This window comes from Chamaea fasciata, unplaced genomic scaffold (genome assembly GCF_029207755.1).
Source record: "Chamaea fasciata isolate MVZ Bird 193981 ecotype frontalis unplaced genomic scaffold, bChaFas1.0.hap1 SCAF_12, whole genome shotgun sequence".
NCBI classification, from domain to species: domain Eukaryota; kingdom Metazoa; phylum Chordata; class Aves; order Passeriformes; family Sylviidae; genus Chamaea; species Chamaea fasciata.
In genome coordinates this window covers 13,640,352-13,655,741 of record NW_027094097.1, presented here as the reverse complement: position 1 = coordinate 13,655,741, position 15,390 = coordinate 13,640,352, and positions in this window count along the sequence as shown.

The following is a 15,390-nucleotide window of genomic DNA, read 5'->3' as shown; positions in this document are numbered from 1 at the left end:
AAAAACAGATACAACTTCACAAATGTGGCACAAACTTTGTCACATTACCTTAAAAACTCCTGCCACTTAAACAAACAGCACCCAACAGTATCCTCTCAAAAATGTGACTGTTTTGCTCAGCGTGTCTGTGGCTGCTGGGCCCAGGCTGAGAGATGGGCAGAAGTACGTGTTCCTTTTCTCTCTTTTCAGGCACAAATATAATCCTGAAGAGAATAAAATATTCATGGTACTAAATATTTAAATTCTTCCACCCTGCTGGCCTGGATACTTCTACATTCGCAAAAAAAAGAAAAAAATTAAAAAAAATTATATATATATATTTTAAAAAGTTTAAAAAAGAAAAAGAAGTGTTTTAATAAACTGAAACACAGCGAAACAGAAAAAAAAAATAAAATGTGTGTTCAGCAAACACAGATGAGTTTAGGAAACTACAGCTTTAGTCAAAGCATTGCCACTGAAGCAGTGATGAAATAATTGCAAAGGAATGACAATAAGAAATCACAAGTAACTCACAGGGTCTCAGGTGAGGGAGCACTTGATAAAGAAGGGAACTGCACCTCTCTCTCTCAAAAAAAGTGTTCTCAAATCTTTTTGGGCTGGCCTTTTAACAGAAAACACTTGATGAAATGTGTTTTAAGAACCACTAGATTGAGTTGAAAATCACCTCTTCTCTATAGATATTTATTTACTCAGACACCCATGTCTCCTCTCAGACTTGATTTTTACCTGTTGGCATTTATGTTTTCCAAACAGAGCCAGAATTATCCACAAATCCATGAAAAAAATGTTGATGTTGATATACTGAATATAGAAAACACATGAGCAAACATCTTCCAGATATGTTATTGAACTAAAGTGATAAAGTTTATCCAACTCTGCCAGCATAAAGGCAGGAAAAAAACCCCAACAAATAACACGCCTGTGGAGCCTTGGCAATTTTACTTTTAAATGCAAGCCCAAAGCATTCAGAACAAATGGAGCATTTCTTTCATTTCCAGCCACATGAGTGGTTCTGAATTAATATATGGGGCACGTTTGAGGGACTTTGCTCCAGTATTATGGCCTTTAAATACAAGGTTTTGTTTCTTATTTCTTTCTTCCATTCTCTTTTCCACAATCCCGGGGATGTGAGGGACTTTAACCCTTTAGCTCTTCAAGGTTTAATTCCCCTTGGCACAACCACAGCACCAGGTCACTTTACTGCAATCCCCAAAATTTGGGTGGTTACTCATTGTGCTGTGATCAGCAACAGAAATTCAGAGCTCAGAGGGAGGAATCAATCAATGAGGAGTAAATTATTCTCCAGAATGGCTGAAAAATCCAGTTCTTGGAATCTGAACTCACCAGGAGCAAGTTACTCCAAGTTGTGAAATTCCTGAAATAATTTCTTTTTTTTTTTAGGATTTCACAGGGAGGTGATCTATGGAAAGCCAAAGGGGTGAGAAGCTGTGTTACACAACTCTCCTTGCTCACGTTTCCTTGGGCAAAATGCTTCGTGTGAGCCCAATCTGCCAGTGTCACCCACACGACAGAGCTCTGCATCTGCCTGCCCACATCAGAGCTTAATCTGCCTGTTTCATAAGATAATTACTGCAGGAGTCACTAACACTGGCCATAATCACTAAACACCTCTAAACCAGTCCAGCTCACACATCAGTTTGCACGGAACTTGGAACTCTGCACTGACAAAAGGACAAAAATTAGGACTGAGCCTGAAATTTGCTGCGAGGCCACATCCAGAATAACCCTTTGGGGTCTCTGCATCGGACAAGCTGGGAATGATCCGCCAGTGAAACAGCTGCCCCCTGAGTTTTCTTGTTAATAAACGAGCATGGATCCTCTCAAAATAACTGTATTGAAACAGAAAATAATGTGGGGCACGAGACATCCCTTCAAAGGAAATTCTGACACTGAAATGTGATGCAGAAAATGATTCCTGCAATTTGCAAATCGGTGTTGAAGAGAAAACTCCCCATTCTTGCCTAGTGAGAGCCCAAACATTTCTTAAAGGATCCAGAGCAGTCGTTTTTCCCCCCCTCATATTTCTCAGAATCATTCCTCATTCACCATTTGTGACACACCTATATCCTAGAGCAGGTATGCACAATTGTATTTATTTGCACACACAGAGATGTCCAATACAAGCAATAAGAATTAAAACAAAGTTATGTGGTGTTCAATAGTAGAGGCAAAGAAAACTTCTTATCCAACATGCATGAAAGTGATCCATGCATAAACGGCAGCGAGGAAATGTTCTTTATATATCACCCTCTGCATACAGACTGCATGAAAATGAAATGTTTCCCAAACGACATAAACACGAGTATTTGTCAAATTCCTCGCTCAGTATCAAAACGATCTTTGCCAGTGCAGGGAAAACGCTTCAATCCCTACCAAGGTGATTCTCTGAGTGTTTTCTCGGGCTCTGTTTCTTGGAGACCAAGCCCCAGCGCTGCTCTCCCGCAGGTGGAGGGGCCGCGATCCGACACCTGCGGGACGGGAGCCCCGGGCCGGGCTCGCGTTTCACCTTTGCCGGGGGCACAAAGCCGGGATGGATGGAGGGGGAGGCAGGGAGGGATCATCGGACGCCAGCCAGGTGACTCCAAACACGACACCGCCGAGGAGATGAGCTCCTTGATGACAGACCCCGAAGCTCCTCTCCTGCCACGGCTCTTTCCATGACTCAGCCTCTGCTTTTAATGATGCTCTCTCTCGCTGCTCGTGAGCCAGGAGAAGACATTAATCAAAGCGCTGCTGCTTGATTAAAGCATTAATAATATATTTTTGCAGCAGCAGGGCTGTGTGGTAGAGGGAGGCTAAACCGTCTTTGGGAAGGGAGGTGTTTTCCTTCGTTAAATGCCAGAGGAGAAAAGTTCCAAAAACTGAGCAAAACCAAGGTTTGCCAGTGAGTAAAACTATTCATGTCACGACAGTTCTGCTGGCTCCAAAGAAAAATGGGAAATGCAGTAAATAGGAGGGGATTTGCACTAAATTTTGACAGGGATTTGAAGTGACCTCACATTTCTGACCCCTTTTATTTTTTGGTTTTTGAAAGAGAGGAGGGCTCTCTCCTGCCAGAGGAGGTGCCAGCCATGGGTGACCCAAGTGGGAAGAACTGCTGTGCTCAGTCCTGATTGCTTCCCTGTCCCAGTGGAAACATTCCCACTTGGTTCCTGTGGGATAACTCAGTGGATCTGGTCATTTTAGGAGCCCAACTTTCCTCCTCTGAAAGAGTGAAGCATCTGTCATGGGTTAAAACTGCCCAGAAACAACTTTAATAACAGATAAGTGAAAAAAAACCTTTTCCTTAAAAAGAACAAAATTAGCAACAGTGGGACGAGACTGAAAAAGGATGAAGCAATGAAGAATATTAAGATTGACAGCAGTGTCCCCTTCCATTCATAAATGTGATGATTCCATTTGTTTTACGATGATGATATTTTGCACAAATGAACAGTTTAAAAAAAGAACATTAAATCAAAACGTGACAATGCAATAAAAACGTTTCCAAATCCCTGGCCTGATTTTCTACTCACTTCAATCTCTTTTTGCTGGTGTAGTCCCATGGAATATAACAGTTTTGTTCTTTAGGGGATAAAATCAGATGCAGAGATGAAGTTACAAATGGAAATTATTCCAAAAAGTCCCAGTTTACTCTCCTGCGCAGTGTGTCAGAGTTGGAAACTGCCAGAAATCATATTTTTGTCTAGGTAAAAAGACAAATGAATAGGCAAAAATTAAAGGTCAGTTGTTAATCAGTGTTAAACAACACCATCTGAAATAGTCCCAGATAGATATGACCAAGAAATTAACAGCTAAAACCCAGAAATACCAAAACAATAACTGAGTATCCTTTAATACGTGTCTTTATTTTACCTCCAGACATTCCAAACTCTGCAACTTCAAACACAAAACTGGATTTATTCCTTACTGATACAGGTCCTGAGGCATTTCTGTCCCTTAAAAACTAAATGCTAAATGCCAGGATATCAGAAATACAGGGAAAATAAACAGCACAGCATGGAACTGCTTTAAGAAAATGGAACTGTGGGAACAGTCTCATGTATTTTCAAAGCAAATCTATCAAAATTTTAATTTAGATTTTTTTTTCTCTTTTCTTTATCTGAAAGAGATGTTACAAGGAGATGTTACTGATAAAATCATTGAACTGTGAGGCAGATAACAGAGGTGGCAATGGCTTCTGCATAAAAATGATCAAACAATAATTTAAAAAATGCTAATCATAAACCAACTGGAACTTTTTAGGGCTTTCTTATGATTTTGGCATCTGTAGTGGGTCAGTCGTGAGACTGTGTTTTTGAAGAATCCACACTGCTACTAAAAGATAACCCTTACTAAAATCAAAGCGGTGGATACGGTCTCTTTTTGTCTTCAGGTCAGCCTAAACCAACTAAACCAAAGCCAAATAAATCCAGAGAAAAGAATATTTGCTGGTATTGTGACATCCTAAGCAGGGTGTGACAAAGGACACAAACACTTTTTCTCTGCCAACGTCACAAAAGGGCCAGTAGGAAATCATCATTCTGCATGCCTGGGATCAGCTGTGAAAAAAACTGATACTAAATAAACTCAAATTTGATGGAAATAAAAGGATATGGGAGTGCTTGTATCTCCAGATTGCAGCTCCAACTAGAAGAGCTCGCCCCTCATAATGAATTCACTCCAGGCTCTATCGACTGGCACGGAAAATCAGAACACTTATTGAACAAACAGTAAGTGTTGCACCCAGCTTTTTTATTAGAGCTGTAAATGTAATGAAATTAAAATCTTTCTAAAACAAGGTATTTTGAATCTTTCATAGAGGTGTGTGGCTTCTGACTACAAATCAGCAGCCTGTTCTTGCTCTGAAGGCATCCCAGGAGAGACACACGGTGTGAATCTGGCAGAACAAAGCTTCAGGAAAGCGAGGAACTGGCAGTGGAATTTATTATGAAAGGAAGAAGTTCAAACTTATAACCATTAGCCAGCTAAGTCCACTGCAAATAGCTTCTGGAAGGAATTACAATTCAAAGGACTCGTTAGCTTAAGCTGTGTTAATAGCAGCCAAAGAGTTTCAGTGCCTGCAGTGAATTCCGAGCTGAAGATATGACTGGTGCTGACACTTCCTCTTGCAGACTTTTCTGCACGTGATCTGCAGCTCAGCCCTGCTTCCCTGGAGCCTGGAACATCTCTCCTTGGTGCCCTGAAAACACAGGGGCCTTCCTTTCCTCCAGCCAGGGCTGGCAGGTCCTGCTGGCCTTGTTCACATCAACATTTTCTGCTCACACTCACGGGACACCATCCAGGGGACCGGAATGAACAGAATAACCCTGAAATCAGGATTTGGCCCTTCCATTGTATGTATCAGGCCAGTGGCCAATTAATGACAATCATGGGGATTCACTCCAGAGCTTCTCAGAGACCAGAGACCAAGTTTTGCCTTGAAAATGGGAAATGGGTCAGAGCCTGCCTTAGTCTGTTGCATCTATTTCCAGGGTGAACTTTCCAAGGCAACAACCATCTGTCTGTCTTGTGTGTGCATTAAACAAGAGGCTGTTCCAATCTTACTCCTTGGGTTCCTAAGCTCTGCTGCAACACCACTAATGAACAATTGAAGGGAAAACAATCCTGTCTGAGACCCCAGAGAGCCAGCATTGATCTCTGGGAAATATCAAAGTAAGAAAACACTGGGGTTTGCTGCAAATCATAATCAAAAACATCTCAGAAAGTCCCCTGGAAGGGAGATGTGCTACAGAGGTGATTGTATCCCAACATCCTGAAACACTTCTTCCTCTGAGCTGTAATATAAGTTATGAGGTAATGTCACCTCACTTGGAAACAACAACACTTCTGTAACAGGATCATAATTAGGGGTATTATCATCACACTACCAGGATGTGAATCTGGAATGCACCAGTCCTTCCAAAGCCCTGCAGCCAGCAAAAAGTATGTTGGGATCCGAAGCTTCACAAAGCCTTTTCTTAAAATTTAGATCTCATCCTAAACTCAGGAAAGCATTATAGCACTTCTTATTTTTCCAATCAGCTTTAGTTCTTCCCTTCTTCTGTCATCAGTAATGAAGAATTTACAGTCCAAGCTACGCCCTCCTTGCCCTTGGGTCCCTCAGATCTGGCTCGTTACTGAACTCTGCCTGAACTTTTTGATCAATTCTGTTAACAAGGCAGAAATAGATGATTTAGCTGGGTTTTTTTTTTTTTTTCTTCCCCAAAGCTGGAGGAGAGCAGCAGCCTCAGGATCAGCAGGAGTTCTCAGCCTCTAAGTCCGAGTCTGAATTCTGCCTCTGAGTGAAGCAGCAAAGTGCATTTTCCTTAGTCATTGCTCAGGGTGGGCTGAGGGCCCCAGCGACACCCTCTGCTAATCTTGTGTGTAGATCACATCACCTCGAGCACTCTCCCTGTTTTCACCTGGTGAGGCATTTCCAGGTGAGAGAAGGAAGCATCTGCACTGATTTTACGAGGTTTTGCAGTAAAAGGGTCGAGTACAAGCACTAGCACCCTGTGCTGTCACCCGACAAAGAAACAAATGCACTTTTTCCCTTGGTTCCATCACCATGCTCCAATGCACTGAGAGGACTCCTAGGGATGAAACAGGCCGGGGAAAGTTCCTCTGAAAAGGACAATTGCTGCAGACATAGTGCAAAAATTATTCCAACAAACCCCAGCAGCAACCAGAGTGTGGTGGAGACTTATCCAGGGCATGATCAGAAACCAGGGTTGTCTTGAAGGACTCCACCAAGAACGGCAGCAGGGAAAGCTCACTGCTCACTGCTACTATTACTTCAGGAGCTTAGGGCAATTTGGGTGACTTCATTCTAATCAAAATCTTTTCCTATTTCTAATCCCTTCAGCAGATTAAATATTACTAGAAGGAAAATCGACACCCACACACAAAGCCTGGGCTGGGCCACTGAGTGCAGTTATTTGTTGGAGGTCATTAGGGTTGAAAGACAGGCCCTTTTGGCCAGCTAAATACCCAGAAGGGAAGGACAAGCAACAGGAGAGATCCCTATCACCCTCTAAGTAGTTTCTTTTGCTCTGCTATCGAAATAAATAGTCTGCAATGAATAAAATTCAAATTAGTCTCTGTTCAGTGAGATGGAGCTGTGCCAAGTGCTGCCATTTACTCAAGTCCTTCCACATCACTGCTAAAAAGGAAAGTTCTAAGCAGTGACATCTTGGAGACAGAATTTGTTCTGGGCACAGACTGTGAACAGAATGTATGCACTAATGTAAAATTCCCAGGGACCTGGAGTTTCTGCAGCCCGTGCCTGAACACTACCGAGGGTAAAAACAAATAGCATGACAATTTCTGCTTCCTTCAAGAAAAGGGGTTCTTGGACACGTTTATTCTGTTTTTCCATGCAAAATGGTAAAAATGAACCGTGAAAATTCTGGCTTGAATGCATGGAGAAATAATTGAAGAAACACATGAATACTTCTGGAATGCATGAAGAAATACTGCAGGCACAAGGAGCCCTTTTCCCCCTCGCTTGCTGCCACACATTTCTGCGTGAGGCACTGCCTGGATATTTCCCAGGCAAGCAATAAGAGACCGAGTGGTAATGAAGTTATTTCCCTCCCACGTCAGGAGTGTTCGGAGCCACGGCCATATCTCAGCATCTCCTGTACCTTTCATGTCTTGTTGTTCATCAAAGGAGCAATGAAAAGGAGCCCTGGAATGAGGCGTAGATGAATATGAATTATTGAGAGGGGCCAGGAAGAAAGCGCTGCAGGAAGAGGAGGATCTGTCATTTAAGCTCCAGGTTAGAGGTTTTAAAGGCCAAATGAGAGAAGTGAATGTGAAAATGCTCTGAGTGCTGTTTGTGCTGCTTAACACGGAGTAGGGGGTGGTGCTTTTACAGTTTGCAGCAGTGTGTCTTGTCCTCACTCGAGCCAAGGGGTAAACCACCCTCTCAAACCCCATCCTCTCTTGCTCACACTCATCCAAACCAGCACTGGATGAGGACAAAACTTTTGGGGAGAAGAGGAACCCCACTGGAAAAACTCCTTTTCCTTCAGGAGCCTTCGTGGCATTTTATTCAAGATATTTTCTGTTGTCTAGTCTAAGCATTCAGCAGGAAATTTTGAGTCTTCCCTGAACCATTCAGAGCAGGATTTCCTTTCACTTCATGCTAACAGCCACTCACCAGCTGTGGGTGGATGGTGTCACTCATACTCTTCTAAGTTCTTTCACCTTTTCTTCATGAGACAAAACTTTCATGCCTTCAAATGACTTTGTCAGCCCATTCGTTGCAAATTCTGCAAATCTCTATCAAGCAGTGAAACCCAAAGCTGCAGGAGGTGAGAATTTAGCAGTACTCCCATTTAATCCATGATCCATAGCATCTTCCTTGCAAAAATCTCTACAAGCATCTTTTGATTAGTTTGGTGGATAAACTGAACAAATGGAGTCATTTTATGTTTTGCTGTGTGCAAGCCTAACATGTCATAAAACCAACCAGCATTTCTGCTTTCCAGACTCTAGCTTTTCATTGCATTCATCCCTCTTCCTACTTTATGCCTGGTTTGCTTTGGATTAATCCCCCATAGTGGACACACAGTAATTTCCTCAAGTTCAGCCCCAGTTTACGAGTGCCTTCCATTTTCTCTAATCTCTCCAGCTCTGCCTCTGTCTCTCTATCTATCCTGCCAGACATTTCCCTCGATTTTATCGTTAATTAATGCATCTTTGTAGTGTTTACAACAAAGCTGGGTTATAAACATGACTCACAGATCCATTCCTTGCCCAGTCCCACCTTTGCTGGCTCAGTACAAAGGCAATTTTTAGATTATAGTGAACAAAATATTTGCCGATTATTTTCCCTCTCTGGCCTTTTAGCAGTCACAGCTGATAAACCCTTATGATTAGATAAGAGGAGGTGGGGAATACAGATGGAGAGAGAAGGAAGATCCCTTTACAGGAGATGATGCCAGCTTTGGGCAGGGAAGCTCACAAGGAGCACTTAGACCTTCCTCAACTTCCTAATCCTTGTGCCAAACCAGCTCTAGAGTGCCTTCAAAAGCTCTGGCATGAAGGGGCAAGGGAGCAGCCAGAGATCAGAGAAAAGTGGAATTATTGGCAGCAGGACAGGAACTTGAGCAACCCTGTGGGGTTTTGCTGAAGGGTTTTGCTGCTGAAGCTTGGCAGCCCTGTGTGCTGGGAGGGCTCTGTCCTGGGCTGGGGAATGGGAACTTCCAAGCAAACAGGGAAACACTTGGGGGGGATGTTGGATCTCATCACCAATAATGGGACAAGACGACTGAGAGGCATTCCATGAGTTTTTTTATTTCATTATCAGTCTCAGTGAAGGCAGAGACATAAAAGATGGTAAAACTCACCCCATAACAATAGAAGCCAAAGTTCTCTTTGTTACAAGGCCTTTTAAAAGTTTTTTAGCCAACAGGCTGATGCTAAAGGCTTACAAGTGTCTAATTAAGCTAATCACTAAACACTACACCTTACAGCATACAAGCGTTGCTTGTTCTATATTTTTTTTGTAGATCAGAAAATTTCTATGCTCCAAATATTTCAAGACCTAAAATTCAACTCTGTTTCAAACCTCCGTCTATGTAAGCTTATTGCAATGCTGTGAAAGTCCTCTGCCTTTTTCAGTTCCCACAGCGGGAGGAACGAGCAAACCAAGGGCTCCAAATTCACTTTTGGGACACAAAGCTGCAAAGCTCCAGGATTGTCAGGTGGGCTGAAGGTCTGAGGAGGGGGATGAGGGAAGGGCTGGCTTTCTCTCCTGGTGATGGGGTTGTAAAAGATGTTCAGTGTCAACCTGATAAATTCATCCCCAAAGCAGATGCAGGGACTCACACAGGGAGGAAAAGCTCTCTCCTTCCCTCTCCAAGGGAAAAACGCAACAGCCTTCAGGAGGCAGAGCACGGGCACCTCTCACAGCTCTGCAGGGACTGCACTGCAAGCACAGGCTCTCCTTCTGACAGTTCCACACTGACATGATCAAATAATATCTTTATATTTTAGCCCCAACAAGGCTAACATTTCATGGATTAAAGCAGATACAGATCCCAAGGAGGAGCCAGCCAAGTTATTAAGAAGAGCTCAAGGGTACTTTTTAACAACTGTGTGGTGCTAAATACACAACAATGAGTTTTATGCATATTACTTTTAACACAAGGTCTCAAGGCTTGGGAAGAAGCATAATTGGAATGACTTTTTATGTTTTCTCCTTTTTTTTTTTACATTTAATGCATCATAAATGGAGAACTGGATTTGTATGGTAATTTGAACAGTACGGTATTAAGAAAAACAAGAGGAAGAAATCAATCTCACCAGTAAAAACTAAAAAAAAAAAAAAAAAAAATTCTCAGACCTTCCTTCATTAGTTTTAAATGATTTGAGAAATAAATTATAACAGGAGTGAGGGAAAAAATCAACAGCATTCAGTATTCTAATCTACCTCACCTGCTTAGCAATTCATGTTTTAGCCTGGCAGTTTGTCACAGTAGCTAATGGAATTTTAACACTATTTCTCTTTCTGTTTGAAAACTGAAAGCACTTCTGTGTTTTATTCTTGAGCTACATAACTTTAAATAATTGGTCTTTTTAGTAATTTACCTACCTGTTAAAAGCTGTCTTCTCCAGCAGAATTAGTTGAAGATCAACTTTTTAATACCTCCTGTCCCTCTCCCTGAATGGGAGCCTGTTGTCATATTTCAGTATTACAAACACAGCTCCTAAAGACCAGATAAATTATATTTATTTGATTTATGACTGGGAAAGCAAGGCACAGAGATACTAAGTGATATGGCTGGGATGAAAGAGAGAATTTTACAATGGTAACTGGACTGTGGCCACAATATTACCTTTTCCCTTTTAATTCTGCACCATGCAATGACAGATACTTCAGTGTGCACTGTGAGTCAGGTGTGTGACTGTGTGTACAGGCAGAGCTCAAAAAAAAGCAGTTCGGGTAGACAGAGACACATCCACAACAGAGTCCTTGCAACATCTGGTTAAAATCTCCTGCAGATTTTCTTCCTAGAAAATTAACACCTTCTTCTGTCCATTTGCCTCTTCAAATCCTGAAATGGGTGTCATATTCTCTGACTCAGGGTGGCACAGGGACAATCTCTCTGTCACCTGGGCCTGTGCAGACACCCTTCAGACAGCTTCTCTTCGAATCAAACCTTTTTCTCTCTTAATCATGTCTGCCTTTCCTGACTGTAGAAATGCATGAAAATGTTAAAACCCCCAATTTTGGCACCTGAAGCAGTCGAGCACCAGGCTTTAGAGGGTCAGAGAAGAAGTTATTATCTCTGTGGCTGTATCCTGTACTCTGTATTGGATATTTGTGTTATTTCTGAGCTGCTCCACTGCAATGATTCCCTTGGTATCAGTCATGAAAATGGTGTGATTCAGAAATGCTCTGGAACTGAAATAAAAAAGCACTTGGTAAGAAAAGCGTTTATGTAGCTCCCAATTTTTATCTCTCAGTTTGTGTTGTCAAGATGTTTGCAGCTCTGAGAGAAACATCAAAATGCACAGTCCAAATGAGCCTGCAGTCAGAGAGAAAATGGAGGGAAAACTTCATTTATCAGCAACTGCCTCCTGCTGATTATCACCAGGCCTCTCTTTCAAACCCCTCTGTCTCGAAGCTCTCAGCAGGGCCAAAAATGCTGACCAGATTTGTTTCCTGATGTGCTCAGACAGATGTGCCCTTTGGTTTGGACCCCCTGATGTTCAGAGCGGGCAGAAAACCTTCCCCAAACACCCAGATTGTGCGTGGTGCTCGGGGTGAGCCTGAAATCAGGAGAGCTCTGTTCTGCAGTCAGGACAGACCTGGGAGTGCCTCCGTGTGAATCCTTACTCCCACAGCACCTGGGCATTCCCTCCTGCTGTCTGCAGAGGAAACAGCACTCAGACCCGAGCCACGGCATCCAGCTTTTCCTCTGCCCATGCCACACAACGTTTTAATTCCTTAAACCCTTTTGAGCCTAAGTGATTCATCCCTTATGCAAAATTCATCGGGGTCCATGTAGGAATGATTGTCCCTTTGGGATTCCTTTCCTCAGCTACTGTTTATTAACAGGCATAATTTTCTAGATATTTCTATATTTTCTAGCCCAGAGGGAAAAGAGCACAGGAAACTTCAGCAAAGTTGACTGAACTTCATGCATGTTCAGTCTTTGTGCATGGAGAGGAGTGAAACAACAGAGACGTGTGTATTCCATGTCATGAGCATTATTTTGTATTTACAGAGCAAAGAAATGCCCCAAACTGTTCATTTGCTTCAGTGGTAATTCAGATGTGACCCCTTACAGCTTTCCTCAGACGTGACAGAGAAAAAAAGGAAACTTTTACAAAGGCAAGGAAGGAAATAAGGAATAAAACACTGCCAGTGATTTGTGACTCAGTTTTCCAAGACAATTTGTGGCACAACAGGACCATGGATCATGGCTGGAGTTTCCAAGGGCAGGGATGACCCAGCAATATTTTATAAAGTGTTTAACAAATCCTGGGTACCCACAGCCTGATTTACCACATATTCCTGGGCCATTGCACCGTTATTCTACTGGAATCAATAATGCTGCAACTCGGTAAGACTTGAATAATGAAGAAGTGGATTGAGTGCTTTACTGTCAATTTAATTATTCATACAAACGAGGCATTTGGCAAGAGAGGGGATTTCTATTGCTTCATAAAGACAAATTATGGGGGAATAAACAGGAACATGAAGCAAACCTTGCTGGACTGAATAAAATGTTGGCATCAACCCTTAAAGTTTACCTTGCAATGTGTAATGTCATAATTAAATAGAGAAAAGGAGGCCAAGCTATTCTTTATGTCCAGGGAATAACAGAGGGATCAGAAAAGAGGCTGAATTTCCATGTAACAAGGCTATCTAAATCCAATTAATTCCAGAAGTGCTAACCACCAGTTAACACAATGGAAGCATTTAGATGAATTTTGGGGTGTTTAAATGCTCTTTTCAATCCCATGTATTTTTTTTCCCCAAATAACTGAAAAATTGCTTTATTTATCACCAGCATTCACATTGCACCAACATCACCTGAGAAAGGCCAGGCCTATGCATTTTCCGAGGCCTAAAGGAGAACCAGAGCTCACAGACAACAGGCTGTGCACTCAATCAATATAAGAAACAGCATCAAATAATTTTGTAATGAAATTGCACCCACTGAAGATGCAGCACTGGGCTGATTTCTAAGCTAATGAATGAGGACAGTGCAGGCCTTGAAAATTAATTTCTTTTCCTCATTTTTTCCCCTCCTCTTTTCCAGTGCATTCATATTTCCTTAAATAATTATTGTGATTTACACTTTTGTTTTCCCCCCGACTTTAAAAGCCTGAGATGCATCTTGTGTTAGAGATGCCAGGCAAAGCAATTATCTTGGTATTATACTTAAGCATCACAAAAAGCCTGTTTGGGGAGGGAGGAGGATTGACAACAGTGCTTTTATTAAATTACAAGCTGCTCCCTGCAGGATGATTGGGAGGCTGGAAGCACGGAGCCTTTCCTAGTGAGATTGCCCATTATATACAGACATCATTAGTCTGGAGTGTCTATACATGCACATATGGATAGAACCAGATAATTCAGATCTCTTTGGCTCTCCTGGCAGAGAAATATTGCCAGGTAAATGTTGAATGATCAGCCCAAAGGTGCAGCACCAACCTAAGAGAGCCCAGGCTGCCCTCAGGTGTCTCAGCACAAACACAAGGTCACACCAGCAGCCTCCATGTACAGCATCCGTCAAGAATCTGAGGGAAAAAAGAACAGGAAAAGCATCTACATTGTGCTAAAACATCCCCCTGGTGCCCAGAAATAGGTGGGTTGCAGACTTTCTGTGCCAGACATTGGATCTGCCTGGGGAACCTTCACTGCATAAATGTCTCAGTTCTTTTCTAAATACTTTACACTTTTGGCCACTGCGACAGCACGTGCCCATAAATTCTACAGTTTTATTGTGTGCTCTGTGGGGAAAAAGAGAAAACTGTCTCTTTTTTCTGCATGTATCTGCTCTTTACAGAGGATGCTGGCAGAGAACAAAACAGGAGAGACGAAATCACAGGCAAGTGACAGTGAACACCACCAGCTTTCCCATCTCCTCCAGCATCAACTCTTACCCATCCCTGAACAAAAGCCCTGTGAAGGCTTTCATTGCTGAAATCTGGAGGGAAAATCTGCTCACTTCAAAGGATGGCTGTGCCAGGTTCTCCTGTGCCTGTCACAGGGACGGGATTTGAGCTGCACCATCACAGCCACGAGGTTTCCAAGCACCTCCTGCTGCTCCTTCCTCAGCAGCAGCACCTTGTCCTTGTTGTACAGCAGGGCTGAGAGGGGAAGGGCTGAACCAAATCACAGGAGAATGGCAGAACTGCCAAAGGAGGGAAACAAGGAGGAGAGAGGAATGTCATCCATGCCAAGAAATCAGAGAAGCATATGGGAAACTGCATTTAAGGCATAAAGGGTGTGTGAGGAGTTGATGTAACCAGATGGCTAAAGAGCGAGGAGAGAGCAATTCCAGAAACTGGGAGGGAAACAGGGAACAGAGGAAGAAACTAAGGATTATGAACTTCATATTGAAAAGGGCGCAGAGAATTTAACAGGAAAACTGCAGCAGTAGTGATGAATTTTTTTTTATTTTTTTTAATTTTTTTTTTTATTTTTTTTTATTTTTTTTGTTTAAAGTGAAGAAACACCTCAGCAGATGTTAGAACTGAGGCAGGAATTCGCCTTTCTCACCTGTGGGGAGGTCTCAGTGCTGAGGAGGATCTCCCACAGATGTGACAGAAGGGTCCAGGAGGGCACAAACAGAGCCTGGCCAGGTCTGTCCCAGCTCTGGGACATGTTTAAATCCTTCAGAGCTGGGTTCAGAGCCTGACTTCCTCACACACCAAATTACGCATTTTTCTTTTGTGTCTATTCATCTCCCCTCAATAAAATCCAGAGAGAAATATTTCTATCCATCATCCATCTCTGACAGATATTTGTATGATTCTAAGCAGCAATGAGGCCCTGATCTAGCTGCAGGTCCCAATAAAACAACTATTAGAGTACCCAGTCTTAGAAAAGAAAACTTCAAATTAAAGTACATATATTTCTTGATAAATAAATGTAGAACTTAAATCACTGCATTGCACACAGCATTTCCTCATTGCTTGGGATTTATTCACCTTCTTGTCAGCTGGTTTCAGAAAAAATAACCTTTAACATCGCCACGCAAGGGCTTCACAAGGTGGGAAGGAAATGCTAATTGGTTTTATCCTTTTCTGAGGCAATCCATCCAAAGTTAATTAGAATAGGTTTACTTTTCCTTCGCAGAAATAATCCATAAGAAAGACTGATGGGCAGAGCAAGCTGCATCCTGCACAAAGGTGGTG